Source organism: Carica papaya, chromosome 3 (genome assembly GCF_054855325.1).
Source record: "Carica papaya isolate Zhongbai chromosome 3, ASM5485532v1, whole genome shotgun sequence".
Taxonomy (NCBI): domain Eukaryota; kingdom Viridiplantae; phylum Streptophyta; class Magnoliopsida; order Brassicales; family Caricaceae; genus Carica; species Carica papaya.
This window is the reverse complement of record NC_142311.1, coordinates 15,882,365-15,891,618: the sequence shown is the minus strand read 5'-3', so window position 1 is coordinate 15,891,618 and position 9,254 is coordinate 15,882,365. Positions and strand designations below refer to the sequence as shown.

The following is a 9,254-nucleotide window of genomic DNA, read 5'->3' as shown; positions in this document are numbered from 1 at the left end:
AATTGTCTAATTAAACCTCTCCCTCTAATTGAATTTACAATCCTAAAAGAAATATAAAAACAAAAATTAGGGCATAAAAATGAGAAAAAGAAAATGCCACGAACTTACCTGATAAGTCTTTCCCAACTCCTCCGCTCAATTAAGACTTAAGGAAGCACACAGATTTTGAAGAACTTGAAGAAAAAAATTAGCACAAAGCTAATTCAAAGAAAAGCTCAAAGTTGTGTGTTTATAATGCTTGAGCTAAAGCCTTTACAAAGACTTTTATTTACTACTTCTACTTAGAATAGGACTTAAGATTCCTATCCAAACTCTAGGAATTAAATTAACTAGAAAACAAATACTTAAACAATAAAATATTCTAATTCTTATAATTATTCTAAAATAATAATTAATAAATCATATGGATAAGATTTAATATTAAAATATTAATAAATTAATAGACTCTTTCTCCCAGATCTTCAAGGATCTTTATCTTCCTTAGACTTCTACTTTGAATAGAGTTCCTTTTTCACTTTAAGTATATTAATCACATGGGATTAATTTAAAGAAGTTGTTGCAGCTTAAAAACCTTGTAAAAATAGGAAAAGTGAGAAAATCTAAATCTAAAAAATTTTAGGGGAAGCAAGCCGCACTAGCTGCCTTTGGGCTGCTCGGGTTGTGCCTAGGTCGCGCGAGCTGCTCAAGTTAGACCTGGATCACATGGCTGGTGTTGCATGGGCCTGGACGCACTCGTGCGCCCCTACTGGACATTGGCCTTGCTGTCTATGCACATGCACACATATGGGCTACCCATGCTTGGTGTGCGCTGGGCCTCTTCCTCAGGTGTGGCCTGCCCATGGGTGCAACATGATCCAATCTGCTTCCTTTTAGTGCAACAACCTTAGGCCATGACCCATCTTGGCCATAAGGCCTTGAAGCCTTCTCAAATTGGGCCAAAAGTAGGCCTTTCTTCTTGCCTTGTAATTTCTCCAAGCTCATGTGTCACCACTTGGGTTTTGAGTTTCTTTTGGGTAAACTTGCCCCATTTCTTAGAATAACCCCAATTAGGGTAGCAGTCAGCGATTGAATTACTTTTGTGTTCTGGGTATTTCCATCTAGAAAACTGGAATTTACTTTCCAATTCAAGACAGGGTTTGTTTTAGAATAATCTAATGCACTAGCGTGTGCATGTTTGTTGTGCAACATGCTCGAGACCCCGTGCTATGGCAAACTCATGGGAAATTATTTTGTAAGAGTTCGAATTTCCATGGGGCTCATCCTTGAAGTGAGATTGCATCTTCGAAACTAATTTTAGACTTTGTAGGACACATCATCTGCGCCTTCTTGAAAGAGATTTGTCCTCGAATCTTGACCTTCATCACAGAGGAAAATATTTGTGATAACAATAAAAAGCTCATTATACTTACTTGGCTCGTTGAGTTCCTCATTGATTTAATTCTCAACTAGATCGACACTTCCTCCTAGATCATGCAAGAAATCATTATTGAAGATAAAAGACTTAGCAACTACACACGAATTATCTTGGTGGTTGGCTTCTTTTCCTTCTTTTATATCTTTTGTGATAGGGTCCTCGATCTCTACGGGAGCTTGAATCTTTTGTTGAATAGGAAGGTTCTCCATCACATTATTATATGTATGGACAATCTCTTCACTTAATGCTTCTCGTATTAGGTCCTTCCATTCATCAAATAGATATTGGAGTTTGACAAGTTCATCACAAAAACTCATTATGAAAGATTCCTACAAGGAAAGGTTAATGAAAGCAGATAACTCTCCCTTACCTTCGTTCGAGTTTACCTCACAATCTTTCAAATTATAGCTTATTTTGTCCAGTTGAGCATTTAGATTTAGATTCACTTAGATCAAGACCTGCACGTTAGTCTTTATAACACAAGAATCCTAAGGGCATCTGATTTCTACAAAAGCTCATGAACAAACACACAGAAGAAGGAATTATGTGCTTTTATTTTTATGCTAAGTAACTAGGAATGATCAGTTACTTAGATATGCAACGGAATAAATGCACGATGAATAATGAAAATGTAGATCATAAAGAAAACATGATAGACAGATAGCGTAGGGATCCAATCAATCCCGCTAGATATAATTGGAAAGTGTATCTTAATACTACCCAATACCGACTGTGCTCTACGAATAATCAAGTTTCTTTATGTAACTTCAAGCCAAAATTTTGAGATGCAAAACATCAATTAAGTGTGAATTAAAAAAAGTTTTCATTTATAGTGGGTGAGCTATTCTTCCTCTTTGCATTTATGCAAGTGAATGAGGCAGTATAATGAAAACAAAAAGTTTTCACGTGCACCTACTAGGTGAGGTATTTTACCATTGACTCTATAAAGATTTTCAAGTCACAGTAGTACGTGGTTACTCTTCTTTTGAATACAAGAATGCAACAACGTTCCAATTGCCTTATGGTGTGCAATTGGAATATTGTTTTGGATTTTTTTTTAGTTTTGTAATTTTTTAACCATACTAAAACAAAACCACTTGAATTAGATGGATGATTATGAAATTAAGCAAGATGTAATATGAATTAACAATTCAAAATAAAATTGAATGTTAATTAAGTTACAATAATGCTTAAGTAATTAAGATAAATATGTTCACTAGGAGCCTAAGCTCTGATACCATTTGATACGAAGGGTATGAGAAAGATTGTTTTGACTCCCGAAACCTCAACTCAAACGCATGCAATATCGAAACTTAAATGCCTCGTTAAACCCCTCCCTCTAATTAAATCTACAATTTTAAAAAGAATGCAAAAATAAAAACTAAAAAACAAAAACAATGAAAAGAAAGATGCTACAGACTTACCCAATAAGGCAATCCCAACTCCTCGACTCAATCAATGCTTTAGGAAGCACACCTAGCTTCAAAGAACATGAAGAGAAAAATTAGCACAAAGCTAATTCAAAGAAAAGCTCAAAGCTTTAATTTAATCATTCTCAAAGTTGAGTGTTTATAATGCTTGGCTAATGCTTTTATATATGCTTTTATTTACTACTTTTACTTGGAATAGGACTTAGGATTCCTATCCAAACTCTAAGAATTAAATTAACTAGAAAATAAATATTTAAATAATAAAATATTCTAATTCTTATCCTTATCCTAAAATAATAATTAATTAATTCGATTGATGAGGCTTAACATTAAAATATTAATAAATTAATAGACTCATTCTCCCAAATCTTTAAGGATCTTTATCTTCTTTGGACTTCTACCTCGAATAGAGTTCTTTCTTAAATTTAAGCATATTAATCACATGGGTTTAATTTATAGAAGTTGTTGCAGCTTGGAAACCTTGTAGAAATAAGAAAAGTGAGAAAAATCTAAATATGAAAGGATTCAGGAGAGGCAAGCTGCACGAGCTGCTTTTGCGCTGCTCGGATTGGGCCTGGGTCGCGCGGGCCACTCTGGTTAGGCTTGGATCACGTAGCTACTGTTGCATAGGCTTGGGCTACATGCTTACATCCTTATTGGGCGTGGGCCTTGCTGCCTGCACACATGCATGCTTGTGGGCTACGTATGCTTGGTGCGCGTTGGGCCTCTTCCTTGGTTGTGGCTACCCATAGGTGCAAGACGATCCAATCTGCTTCCCTTTGGTGCAGTAACCTTGGGCCATGACCCATCTTGGCCACAAGACCTTGAAGTCTTTTCGGGTTTGGCCAAAACTAGTCCTTTTTTCTTGCCTTGTAATTTCTCTAAGGCTATGGGTCACCACTTGGGCCTTGAGCTTCCTTTGGACAAACTTGCCCTATTTCCTAGAATAATCCCAATCAGAATAGTAGTCAGGGATTAAATTACTTTTTAGTTCTAGGTGTTTCTATTTAGGAAACTAGAATTTACTTTCATGTTCGAGACAAGGCCTGCTCTAGAATAATCAATTGCACTAGTGTGTGCATGTTTTTTGTGCTAAATACGTAAGACCTCATGCTATTGCGGACTCGTAGGTTCCATAGGAGTTCAGATTTCCACAGAGCTCATCCTTGAAGCGAGATTGCATCTTCGGAATTAATTTTAGGCTTTCTAGGATCACATCATTTTTTGTTTGGGAGCATTTAAGGACTAGGAAGAGTAAGTAATGAAATGAGTACACAAGTAAAGTAGAATTAAGAAATTTTGTAAGAAAAATGATAAATGAAAAGTTAAGTAAATACGAGTAAGAAATTAAATTAATAAGAAGGATTAGTAAGACAAATAGGAAGAGAATTAAATAAATCAAATATACGATATACGATATCCAAATGATTAAAAAACATGAGTGTGAATGGAGAATTTAAAAATATTAATAAGACATCAAAATAACTCTTTTAGTTGTGAATCAAGGAGGGAAGGGTGCGTGTGTTGCTGAAATTCGGCGGGTTGGTGAACCCCACTCATGGGTGGATTTTTTGAATCTACTACAAACATGGATAGGTATGTATGCTTTTGATTAGGGTTGGCTAGCAAAGTACTATTGTGACCATTTTATATGATTTATGTGTATTTCAACATATCCAGTGAGGAGGATCTCTTTTGCCTCTCATTGATAGTGATGTAAAAAAATATTGTGTGATGGAAATTCTAATAAAAGTGAAAATGAAAATAATATGTAGAGTAAATTATGAAAAAAATGTGTCAGTGTGTGAATAAGACGTTAAGAAAATTTATTTAACATGTATGACTAAAATTCGGCATGTTGGTGAACCCCACACATAGATGGATGATTTGGACCTACTCCAAACATGGATAGGTATGCATGTTTTCGTTTGGATCAGGGTTGCCTAGGGAAGTACTGGTATAATCATTTTGTCTGAGTTAAAGTGTATTCGGCCTATCAATGTAGTGAGGATGCTTTGTGACCTCAATGGTAACAGTGTAACACCCAGCTAACCCAATTACCTTTTATTCGCCCAACCCAATTTTCACCTTGCTAAGACCCAAGCCCATTGGCCCAATTCCTAGCTTCAAGGATGATAGTCTACTATTTCCTCTTCTTCACCTGCAACACAGAGAGGATAGGGTTAGGTTAGCACAAAAAAGGGGAAGACTGCTGCCGCTGTGAAAATAGTGAAGTGCAGGGAGTATTTTGATTCTTAACGATAAAGAGAAGGAGGGAAATCGATAGTTGTGAGCGGAGGAGGCGCACGGTATCATAGGAGTGTTGTAGATTTATGGGGAAGAAGAGAATGGTCGTGTGAGGAGAGAGATAAAGAGAGAGAGAGAGAGGTCATTGGGTAGTGAGAGAGAAGAATGGTCGCAATCTAAGAAAATAAGAAGAAAAAAAGAGAAAAAAAAGAAGAAGAGCTTAACGGCGTGACGAATGGGAAAAGTGAGGGAAGGTGACCCGAACGGATGACTACTGTGTGAGGGCAGTTAGTCCAGTGGTGAAGGAGCTGCAAATGAGGCAAACCAAAACCGCACTTCTTCAGGTCTAGAGTCTGAATCTGATGCTGGTTTGAATAAATCTTCTTCCACCTTATATTTGATTATTTTTCTTTTAAATCAAAACCTTAGTAGTATGTATGCAAAATTTTAAGAAATAGAGAGTAAAAAACTAGAAAGAAGTTAAACATGGTGAAAGTCGAATCTGTCATAATTTCGATTCCTTTTTGTTTGAGATTCAAGTAAGAGTTGAGTCAGTTTTCATTTGGAGATTTTATATTTTTATAAGATGGTTTATTAATTTTAAAATGAATAATTACAATTTAACACATTACTTCAAGTTTTGCTTTGGTGTTTCTTTTCCCAAAAAGGAAAATTATCACTTGTATGTCGACTGTATGACTGTTGTATTTTTACATATATATATGTATGGATTTAGGTGCCAATATAATGTGAATGTGTGTATATGTATAGTGAGGATGTATATCTAGATATGAGTGTTCTTGTATGTGTGTAATCTATGTTGATATATTGTTATGTGTGTTGCAAATATATATACACAAGACTGAGTGTGCGTATCACAAATAAGGGTTAGTTTGGAAGCAAATGGATATATATGTGTGCAGGATGTGGGTGTACGTGTAAAGAATATTCAAGCACATGCTCGTTCTGCATATATTCATATTGAACATCTGCATATACTCATATTGAACATCTGCATATACATATATATGTATTTAATGTGAAATATGAACATTTAAATATTAGCAACTGTATATATATTTATAAATAATGTGAACCATGATCTATTTATTAGTATTCATACTGAACGGGATATAGGGATGCTGGTAAAGTACTCATATCAGGTGGGGTATGAGGATGCCCGTGTGATCTAATTATTGGTTCTCATATCGAATGGGTACAAAGACACCCATGTGATACGTTGAGTGAAGTACTCTTTCTATAAGAGGTATTGGGATGCCCATGTGATATGTTTAATGGTACACATACCAGACGGGGTATGTGGTTGCCTATGTGATTTATTGAGTTGTACTCATACCAGATGAGGTATGGGGATGACCACGTGAACATATTTAGTGGTACTCATATCAAAAAAGGTATGGAGATGCGAATGGGTTACTCATACCAAATGTGGTATGAGGATGCCATGAGAAGTGTAAATGTATCTATGTTCTAACACGTGCAATAGAAAAACTGTGGTAGGTGCAAGTGTTTGTGAAATCAATGTGTACTGATAAGTAATAGTAAAAGTGTAAGTTTGTGCAAAATCAACATATGCATTATAAGTGGTACTTCAGATATGTAGGAATTAAAAGATATGTTTAGAATGGGAAATGGAAAAAATGATGCTTTTAATTATTTTTCAGTAATAATGATGAGTATGATTATCTTTCAAATCAAAATTTACTTTAATAAAATTTACATTATTTTATATGTATGAATGTTTGTTTCATATCTTCGTTATGGGCACTGCCCGTTTTCTTGCTGAGGTAGTGGAATCCTCACCCCAAATTTCCATAATCATTACAGGTTAAGAAAGGTTTAAATCAAGTTCAAGACCGAATAGGAGACTTTGAAGAAATCTCATAGTTTAGTCATTTTGGATTGTAAAAATAGAATAGAAACAAAATAATGATTGTTAAGAGATTGTATAGAACTTTATGTATTGTAATTTTTTACGAGGGATGAAATGGTTTTGAATTTTTATCAGGTTGCTACATTATAGGTGAATGTTATACGTGTAGTAGCGTTTCCTTCTCTGAGAAGTCGGGACGTTACCACCAGTTAAAAATTACACCACGTGATTAAAACCTTAATAAATTACGAAAATGAAAGAAGATGCAAATTTGATGTGATTTTTATTTGATACAACTTTGATTTGGTATGATTTTGATTAGACATGAATTTGATCTGATACGAATTTGATTGAATTTTGTGTATGTAAAAATTTACTCTGTGAATTATTTAAAAATTTAGAATTATGTATAGGGTGACTTTGGTACCTTAGATGTAATTTGGTTAAGATAAAATATAGATAATAAAGAGTAAACATTATACATAAGTGTGGATAAAGGAGTAATTTAGTAGAGATACTAAGTAAAAAGAAAAACAATCCAAAGAGGTTCATTAATTAATTGGTATGACACTTTAGGAAAATATTTAAAGGGTAAGATAAGGAATAATAAGGACATCAATAAAATAATTTTGAAATTAAAATGATAATTAAAAAAATTTCCTTCATATATAGTTGTAATTTCTTTTAATAATTACATTGTCACGTTATTGAATGTGTTCAATGTTGTATGCCTAAGGCATAGGAGGTTAATTGTCCTTACTGAGCATGTGGAATTCATTAAATTCCACCATAGTATATTTCAAAGCGGGAGAGATTAGGATTAGCTTCAGGACCATGGAAGACTTGAAGGAAACCTCTGAGCTTTTGATTTGTTTTGTATGGTAAGGTAGAAATAAAATGATAGGTTATTTATAAATAACTTCTATTAAAAAAAATGTTGCATGTACCTTACTTTAAATTAATTATTCTCTTACAAATTACGTACGTAAATATGTAAGGCTACTGTATGTTTAGCATTTTTGTTAGTTCAACTAGTTAGAAATGGTGTTCAAGCATTTATAACCACCAAATTGGGGTTGTGATGGATGTCGAACCCACCAAAAATAAATTTCTAACTAACCAATAAAATAATATTGTAGTAGTAGTAAGAAGGGTCGAATCCGCAGGAAATTGAAAACCAATTTTCTTTTTTGACCAACAAATAAAAAACAAATAAAAGGAAGTTTTTATAGATTAAATATCAATGCAAAATATGAAATAAGAAATAAACAAAGTAATATAAACTAAACCCTTGGTTGTAAGTTAGAAACTAAATTAATTATAAGAAGGATTCCTAGTAAACGAAATAGCTAACTCTAATAACGTAGTTGATCATAGATGCAATGACTTGTTTTACCCAAAATATGGTAAATCAGTTAAAGTTATCAAAAATGTTCTGACGACCAATCCTTATTCCTAAACCAACCAACAAATGTTCGTCAGTTGGTTCTTCGCTGCTAAGCAGTCTTGGTAACGTACATAAGATTTAACTTGTCAATGGTCTTGAGAGCTAGAAAGACCTTATTCAAATTGCTAGATTCATCTACGTGAACCGGTCAACTAGATTACTTACCTTCTCAATGCGGCACTGATCACTACTTGGTGCCAGAACTACTCAAACAATTACGAATTTGAGGAGTTCAACTAGTTGCTTGCGGTTTCTCTTTACGTATGACGAACCATGTTCAAACAGATTCAAAACAACAAATATATATAGGTGCAGGAAGTAAATAAATACCAGCTCTGAAATAAAACTCAAATTAATTCAATTAGATCTCACAAATACATTGTTAGAGTTTTTAGATCTATCAACTAAGAAAAAGAAATAAACTAGCCTCTCATGATAGACTTTTTAACACAAATGAGTTTTTAGAGAGTAAAGAGAAAAAGAAAGATGAATAAGAAAAATTACAGGAGCAGCAGACGTTGCTGTGTACAGCATCGGGAAGAAGAGAGATGATGATTCTGCTTCGCTACCGCAATTTATATACCAAAAAGGGGCTAGAGTTTTTTTCTTTGTTGATTAGGATCATTTTCCTTGATTTTTGGCTTATCCTAAGCTTTCCATAATATGTTTCGCTTAATTTTCGGCTCCAAATCTTAGCTGGAATAATATCTTTTTTTATGTTTGAAAATTACACGTTTTAATTTAAATATGATGTTGTGCACGACTCTTAGCCTAGTCCAAGTCTAAGTTGTCTGTCTACTAGACCAAGCCTTGCCCAAGGCT

At 34.2% G+C, this 9,254-nt stretch overlaps 1 long non-coding RNA gene across 1 annotated transcript; it reads left to right on the top strand.

The window, feature by feature from the left end:
• Positions 1 to 4,602: 4,602 nt before the first annotated feature.
• Positions 4,603 to 7,119, top strand: LOC110808785 (uncharacterized). Its single transcript, XR_002538686.2, has 2 exons — positions 4,603 to 5,435; positions 6,940 to 7,119. It is a non-coding gene; the product is annotated as an uncharacterized LOC110808785 (long non-coding RNA).
• The last annotated feature ends 2,135 nt before the right edge of the window (positions 7,120 to 9,254 follow it).